Genomic DNA, 8517 nt, shown 5'->3' with positions numbered 1-8517 from the left:
TATAAGTAAAACTAAAGAAATAAAATTAATTTAAAAAATTTTATTGAGTAAAATGGACATAAAATCTACCATTTTAACCATTTTCTAAGTGTACTGTTCAGGGACATTAAGTATTCACCAATTTACACAACCATCACCACTATCCAGTTCCAGAACTTTATCAGCATCTCAAACAAAAATTCTGCACCCACTAAGTAAGAATTTCCTATTTTTTTCTCAGCCCAGCCCCTGGTAACCACCCACTTTCTGCCTTCATGAATTTGCTTATTCTAGGCACCTCAGATAAGTGGAATCATGCAATTATGTGCTATTTTGTATCTGGATTAATTTCACTTAGCATAATGTTGTCAAAGTTCATCCATGTATCAGAGCTTCATTCCATTTTTAGGATGAATAATATTCCATTTTATATTTATAGTTATACCTCATTTTGTGTGTCCATTCATCTATTAATGAACATTTGGGCTTCTGTGGATAATACTGCTATGAACAGTGGTGTGCAAGCATTTGTTTGAGTCCCTACCTTCAATTCTTTCATTTATACACACAGAATAATTGAGATCAATTCTAAAAATATATTTTAATTAACTCAATATATCCAAAATATTACCATTTCAACATGTAATCAATAGGGGAAAAATGAGATGTTTTACTTTTTTTGTATAAGAGCTCAAAATCCAGTGTACTTACAGGACTCCTCAATTCAGACACTAAATTTTCACCAGAAAGATTTCATCTAAATTTGGATATGGTAACATTTATAGTTGCAAAAGTAGATTCACAGACCCAAGTTCTTCCAAACATACTTCAGAATATGTAATTTAATGAAAAGTAAATAAAATTTAAAATTCAGTTTCTCAGTCACCCTAGTTACATCTCGAGTGCTCAGTAGCCACCATGGGCCACATGTGGGGCAAGTGGCTTGTGCACGAGCAGTTCATGTCTGCCTGACTGAGTAGAAATGCCTGTCTAGCCCCTCACAATCTGGCCCATTCTGCTTTGCTAAGTCAGTTTCCCACTACTTCCCAACCTACCAATCTTCAACATTAATTCGTGGAATATTTTTTGAGCACTGACCATGTGCCAAAACATTGTTGTAAGCACTGGATATAATGGGAAACAAAATCATGTCTGCATGGAGCCCCACAGGAATGAGGTAAAGGGGCATAAATACAGATAATTGCACAAATAAATACATATTATAAATGGTTATGAGCCCTATGGGGAAAAGGGGTAGTGATGGACAAGCAGAGAAAAAGGAGATAATCACATGAAAAACAACAATTTACACATTTTGATAAGTATGTGGGAGAAAAGGTAAAGGTCTGATGAGATAGAGGACCTTTGATCTCTGATGAGATAGAAGCTTCCCTTGTTTAGAAGGGAAGCTTCTCAGAGGAAGCAACTTGAAGCTAAGATGGAAGGACAGACGAGATGGAAGAAGGGGTAGGGATCACGGCAAAACCTGCCCTTTTCCCTTGGTTGGTTCGCTGAAAGATCAACTCACAATTGTGTTAGATTAATAAAAGAAAGGTTTGTTTCCAAATACCATGCACATAGAGGGAATCACAGGAATGATTACCCAAAGTCACAATGATGGTCAGAGACCTTCATAGATGCCTTTGGGAAGGGAGGAGAGACAACGTGGAAAGTATAGGTGCAGCAAGTGGTTGGTAAGGGATGTGTGTGTAGGTGGATGGAAACAGATTGATTTGTAATCTGAGAGACAGGTATTGTGCTTCAAATGACCTTGGGGGCCATTAGCATGTAATAAGGAAGTCAGCAGCCCCTTTTTGATTCTCCATCAGGTTACTCAGGTTTTATGTAGAGAGTGAAAAAGCCTCTTTCAATGCTTCCTGATCATGAATAGCCTTTAATTTGAAATATTCTTTATACCAAGGAGTCATATTTGGGGGCAAAAGTTCCTTAGCTCGTTCAAAGGGGTACAGAAGGAGGCAGCACAATACAGTGACCAGGGGACAGCATGTGTAAATGGCCTGGGGGGAGAAACACTTACACATCTGAGAAACAAGGAGATGAACAATGTTACACAAGCATAGAGAGTGGTTACCTGTGAGGCAGGGCAGAACCCAGACCGTGTGGGCCTTTGTACCACAATAAGGATTTAGGATTTTGTGTCACATGCAATGGGAAAACTAATAAAGGACATTTAAGGATATTAGATTAGCATTTCCTTTTAAAGGCCACCTTCCGCCCACATAGAAAAATCTTGACTCCTCAATGTGGAGCCTTAAAGGGCCTCCTTTATTTGCTCTGAATTTTGACCTGAACTGTTCTGTCCAAGCTTCTTGTAACCACCATAATTCTTACCTTGTACTTTTCTATTGTCACTTTATGTTCTGCCTTCCTTTAGTAGTTATTCATAAACTTGGCTCACGGACACACCTTACCCCGATTGTAATCTCTTCCAGTAGGCAGAAAAGGTTTCTCTATCATCTTTATGTGCCCACAGCATTGAGCACAGAGCAGTTGTACTCAGCTAACCTGTTAAACCAGGCTGAGTTAAAAGTCTGATCATAGATTGCAAATTTCCCTCCAAAAAAAGTATTCTGTGACCTAACTAACTCCGTCTTTAATCCAACTGCTCTGTACTCTGATTGCCACAAAGACTGAAGTCTCTGAACAAGACCTGGGCAGCCCTCCAACATCCTAGCTGGCAGTCTTTAACAAAAATGGGTTTGGTTTGGTTTTAGGTCAGGCTAGGGTTATTAAAGACATCAACTCCTATGTAACCTGGCACTTCAGAGTCTCAAGGAATTCTCCTACACTTTCATAATTCTGGCATGAGAACTATGTGTACTTAGAGTTTTCAAGATAGGCACCCATCTCTAAGAGGTGCTCACACTTGGCTAGATGCACTGCCCTTAGCTAAGGACTCCAAAAGCATTCGGTTCCTTTCTACCTTCCATTTACTGTGAACTGAAACTTCATGATCTGGGGAAAGAAGTATGGAAAGGACCCACTCATTGTCAGTTACAAACTGTGACCATTGCCAGATGAATCACCGGGCCTGTTTCAACATCTAAAACTGTGATATACCTATTTCTACAGACTCCTTAGGAAGATTAAATGAGAAGTGAACATATCTAGCGCGTGGTTTATGATTGAATTGCCTCCTGTGCCTTTAAGGGTTTTTTCCAACAGAAAAGCCACACGGTTTCCTTATCTTCTTAAAGAATGAGACTTTATGGAATTTATCTTTAAAAATATTTTTTAAAGCTCATTTGTGAAATATACCAAGAGAAACATTTTTAACATCACACGATTTAAGAGGATACAAAAATCAAATATACTTTTAATCACAGTAGAAGCGGCCTTTTATTTGTTCTATCCTCATCTGTGGACAGCCACAAACATTATCAGTCTACAACGCAGGGCTAATTCACAGATTACAAAAGATGCCCGTGATGATTTAAGGCTTCTCTCCAGAGGCCTTTCCCCAGCACGGAGCTTAGAATGGACCCCCCGCCCAGGAGGGACACATTTTCTTGATTCCTCCTCCTCTCCTCCCAACCCACACAGTTCCTCCTAGTCGGATGCTCTGAGCTCTGGCCCCAAGCAGCCGGGACCGCCTGGAGTCAAAGCCGCTTTCCATTCTTCCAAGGCCTCGGCCACTCTCCGATCCCCAGGGCTGTGCGGTTCCCGCCGCACAGCTCTCCTTTCCCTTGCTCGGCGCCTCCTCCACCCCACCCCAAGTCCCCCGGCGGGGTCAGCGCAGGGACGCGGTGCAATCAGTGCCCGGGAATGACCCGGCCCGGCCGCGAGCTTGGGGCCGGGAAGGAGCGAGCGCGCGCCTCGCGAGGCCCCGCCCCATCGCCAGATGCGGCGCCCTTGGTGCGCGGCGATTGGTGGGTGCGGCCGCGGGATGAATGGGGTGACCGCGGCGGGGGAGCGGGGCGGGGCCGCGCAGGGTGTGGGGGCGGCGGCGGCACCGCCCTGCACGTCGGGAGGCTAACGGTCCCCACGCCTTGCGAGTGGAGGAGAGGCCTGGTGGACCAGCTTCAGTACTGCTGCTCAACGCGGGTGTGCGGCGCTCCTCCAACTCTCTTCTCGGGGCCCGGAAGTGATGGTGGCCCCTGGAAGGCCTGAGGTCCAGATTGGGCGCGGGGAGGGGATAGGAGGGCGCTAAGGGAAGCCGCGCCCGCCCCTAGGTCCGGTCACAAAGGGCGTCCACGCCCCGTGTGGATCCCGCCCGGGGATCGCGATGTGCAAAGATGGTCACATTCAGGGAAGTAAAAAGTCGGGGGGAGGTTCTTCGGAGAAGAGCTAAGACTGGAATTCAGGTCTGGACGTCCAGCTTCTTACTGTCCCTACATCAGTGCCCCTTTTTGACTATGTATTTTCGATCCAGTCATTTGGCAGATACCTATTGCTCACATACTTGATGCACGGCACACCCCAGTGAAAAAGGCAGGAGTGTTTCTACCTTCCTGAAGGTTAACGGAAGGGGGTGAGTGTGAAAGTAAGTAAGCAAACAATAACAGATTGTGCAAAGTGCCATGAAACTAGTGGCTGGGGATGGAGAAATGAAAACAGGAGGAACCGATTTTAGCCAAGACAATAGGAAAGACCTAGCTATAATTTAAAAAATGACTTCCAAACTGAGAACTGGGAAGGGAGGTGAGTGGTTCTGAGAAGGATATATAGCCTTTGTAGAGGTCCTGGTATCAATGGTCCCACCTGGTCCTCTCCAGCATCAGAATTCTCATAGCACTTTTTTTCACTTAAGACACATCACTTTTTACCATATATTGTAGTTTTACTGTCTCAACTCCTGGCACATACTAGCTCCTCCCCAAACAGTCAGTAAATAGGTACTTTGCACCCACTGACATCCAGATTTCCTGCTAGCAGCTGAGGATAATTTAAAAATTGAAGAATAGAGCATTCATGAATGTTTCTTTAAAATTAATTCTATCCTTTAATGCTTGTTCTATGCATTCACAGTAGCACTCTTAATCCCTACTCTTTGGGAATTTTTCTTGGTTATTTAACCACAACTCAACTTTCCAGGCTTTCAGAGTCTAGTTACTCCTTGCTTGGCTGACCCAATACACTAATTTGGTCTATCCACTAGTGAATGAAAGTACAATGCATTATCCTCCCCTATAATGTTTGTGTTAGTAAGCTGAAGGCCTTATTTCAAAGAACTAAATGAGGTGAAAACTTGGGGGACTTGACTAGCTCTGAGTTGAGAAAATGTTTACTGATGTTGAGAAATGAAAGTCCTTCCCCAGTAAGTCCTTCAATCAATGAAGAAGCAGCTTCATTTGTGTACAAAGTGGTTTGCCTTGACCTCTTCCTATTGAAATTTGGCAACCTATAACCCTATGTGTCACTCTTTTTTATGATAGGAGAAAACCACATTTGGAAAGGCAAATTCTTATAACTGAAATATTGACATAGTTATCAAACATCAGGCATACCTTAACTGTTTTGATAAGTAAAGTAAATAAACTTTATTTCAATTCCTCTGTCTCTAATTCTGTTTTTAAAAAGCCAGGTACACTGGCTTATGCCTATAATCCCAGTATTCTGGGAGGCCGAGGTGAGAGGATCAATTGAAGCCAGGAATTTGAGACAAGCCTGAGCAAGAATGAAATCCCCATCTCTACAAAAAAATAGAAAAATTAGGTGGGTGTGGTGGCAGGTACCCATAGTCCCAGTTACTTGGGAGGCTGAGTCAGAAGGATCCCTTGGGTCCAGGAATTGGAGGTTGCAGGGAGCTATGATGTCGCCACTGTACAATATAGCTGGGGCAACAGAAGTGGGCAGCAGAGCAGACAACCGAGCTAGACCCTGTCTGAAAAAAAAAAAAAGTAGAAGTAGTGATGCTGTCTATTCTTACATAACAAAGTATCCCAATGTTCAAAATAACATTTTTTTGTCTCAAAGTTTCTACAGATAAGAAATTGGAGCATTGTTTGCTTAGCTGGGTTCTCTGCTTCAGAAAGTCTCATAGACTATAATCAAGATATCTGCTGTGCTATAGTTATCTCAAGACTTTACCAAGGAAGGATTGACTGACTTCCTTGTGCACTCTTTCGGCCTGTGGCAGGATTTAGTTCCTCATGGACTATTACATTGAGGACCTCAGTACCTAGCTGCCTAGTTCCTTGACATATGGACATGGCTAATAATGCTCCTTCCTTCATCAGAGTACACAAGCCAAGAAGTTATTGAAAGAATACCAAATAAGATAGAATTTACTTTCTAACCTAACGTAGGAAGTAAAATTTCATCATTTTTGCCATTTTCTATCTTTTAAGATCAATTCCTAAGTCCAGCCCATGGGCCGGAATGTCAAGTGGCAGAGACTATCCAGAGCCATGTCAGAAGCTGCCAATTACCATCAAAGCATAATAAACTGATTATATGAATTTGGGGTTCCAAAATTCTTTCTTGCATATCCTGAAACAATCTAACTATATGTTATTTGCTATCTTTCGTCATAAGGAAAGTAAATGGTCTATTGAGAGTCTAACTCAATAAACACTTATTGAATGCCTACTATGTACTTGGCACAATATCCTGCTAGAGGTGCAAAGATGAATGACACATACTCTGCCCTTGGCTTGGGGAAGAGAAGTATAAGGAAACAATTACAATATTAATATTATAAGCGATAAAACAAAAGCATGCAGCACAGAGCACTCTGGTCATGGGGAGAGGAAGAAAGAAACATTTTGTTCTAGGTCACATTCAAGGAATGTGGGAGGAGGTGAAGAGAAAAATGAAAAGATCATGTGCAGATTACATAATCTTGGACGAGCCAGGGGGCCAGGCATGGGGCCAGGTCCAATGGCTCATGCCTTTAATCCTAGCATTTTGGGAGGCCAAGGTGGGAGGATTGCTTAAGGCCAGGAGTTTGAGTTCAACCTGGGTATGACTGAGATCCTGACTCTACAAAAAATAGAAAAATTAGCTGGGCATGGTAGCACATGTCTGTAGCCCCAGTTACTCAGGAGGCTGAAGCAGGAGAATCTCTTAAGTCCAGGACTTTGAGGTTGTAATCAGCTATGATGACACCACTGCAGTCTAGCCTGGGTAAGTGTGCCAGATTCTGTCTCAAAAAAAAAAAAAAAAAGACTCGATAGATTAATCTTATACATCAACAAAACACAAAAGTAATAATGTATTGTATTTTCTAGACTTTAAACAGTCTAAAATTGTCCCAATTTTATGCTCATAAAGGTATCTAGTCAGAAAACTTTAAAGTTTTACAAAATAGTTCGTTCTGCTTAAATGCCCCTGATAGAAAGCAGCGTGTCATTTAACCATTCAGATTAGAAGACAATAATGCAACACTATTTAAATGCAAAAGGATTGACAGAGTGAGCCTAACAAAAGGGGCTGTATGGATTTGATAAAACAATGTGCTTTAAGACCAAAAGCCAAGCAATAGTTTTCAAAAATAAACTGCAATATAAACTTGTAGAATTTCACTTGAGTCTTAAGATGCCACATTCTGGAAATTATACTACCAGATGTTTTGTTTTGTTAAGGACAGGGTCTCAGTTGCCCAGGCTCAAGTGCAGTGGTGTGATCATAACTCACTGTAGCCTCAAACGCTTGGGCTCAAGCGATCCTCTCACCTCATCCTCCCAAGTAGCTGGGAGTACAGGTGTGTACCACCAGGTCAATCTAATTTTATTTTTATTTTTGTAGAAGTGAGGGTCTTGATATGTTGCTCAGACTGGTCTCAAACTTCTGGCCTCAAGTGACCCTCCCAAGTTGGCCTCCCCAAATACTGAGACTATAGGCATGAGCCTGGCCAATGCTGCCAGTTTTTGACATATAAGAGCATGTCTAATACTGCAAGTGCATAAAAGCAAGGCCTTTTATGACATTTTATGCAGATAAATAAAACTACTGCATGACCTAGAATGACTAAATCACTTATGATTAACTTCTAGAGAATTTGTTATCTAAATGATAGAATTAAGGCAAAGCATATTCTGTATTTTATCACCAGTTCCAAAAATCTTACTTTCAGTACATACTAGTTAACCATAACATTCTCCTTAACAATAAAGACCATACTGGTATTCTTTGCCCATTGTGAATAGCAGGTTTTTAGCTAAAAGGTTGGTTATCGTCGTCTGCTTTTGTTCACCTCCTAGAACTATTTAGCTCCTTGATATGTAATAGAGTGAGATAAATCAATTATAAAATTGATCCTTTCAAAAACAAAAAAAGACATGTTGAGAATCTGTCCTGGATTAAAATCTTATCTTTAGCATATTAGTATTTGAAGAAGTTGAGAACTGAGACTTTAATTCAAATCTTAATTCTGTACTAACTGGCTTCGCAGCCTTGGGCATGTTACCATACACATCTGTAGCTCAATTTTCTTGTCCTATTATAATGTTGAAAAGATAAAATGAACTTATTGGGAAAGGCTTTTGAAATCTGTAAACAGACTCGGCGCCTGTGGCTCAAGTGGCTAAGGCGCCAGCCACATACACCTAAGGTGGCAGGTTCGAATCCCCAGCC

This window comes from Otolemur garnettii, unplaced genomic scaffold (assembly GCF_000181295.1).
Source record: "Otolemur garnettii isolate 467f Iridium unplaced genomic scaffold, OtoGar3 scaffold00035, whole genome shotgun sequence".
Classification (NCBI taxonomy): Eukaryota; Metazoa; Chordata; class Mammalia; order Primates; family Galagidae; genus Otolemur; species Otolemur garnettii.
Note: the sequence above shows the minus strand (reverse complement) of the source record.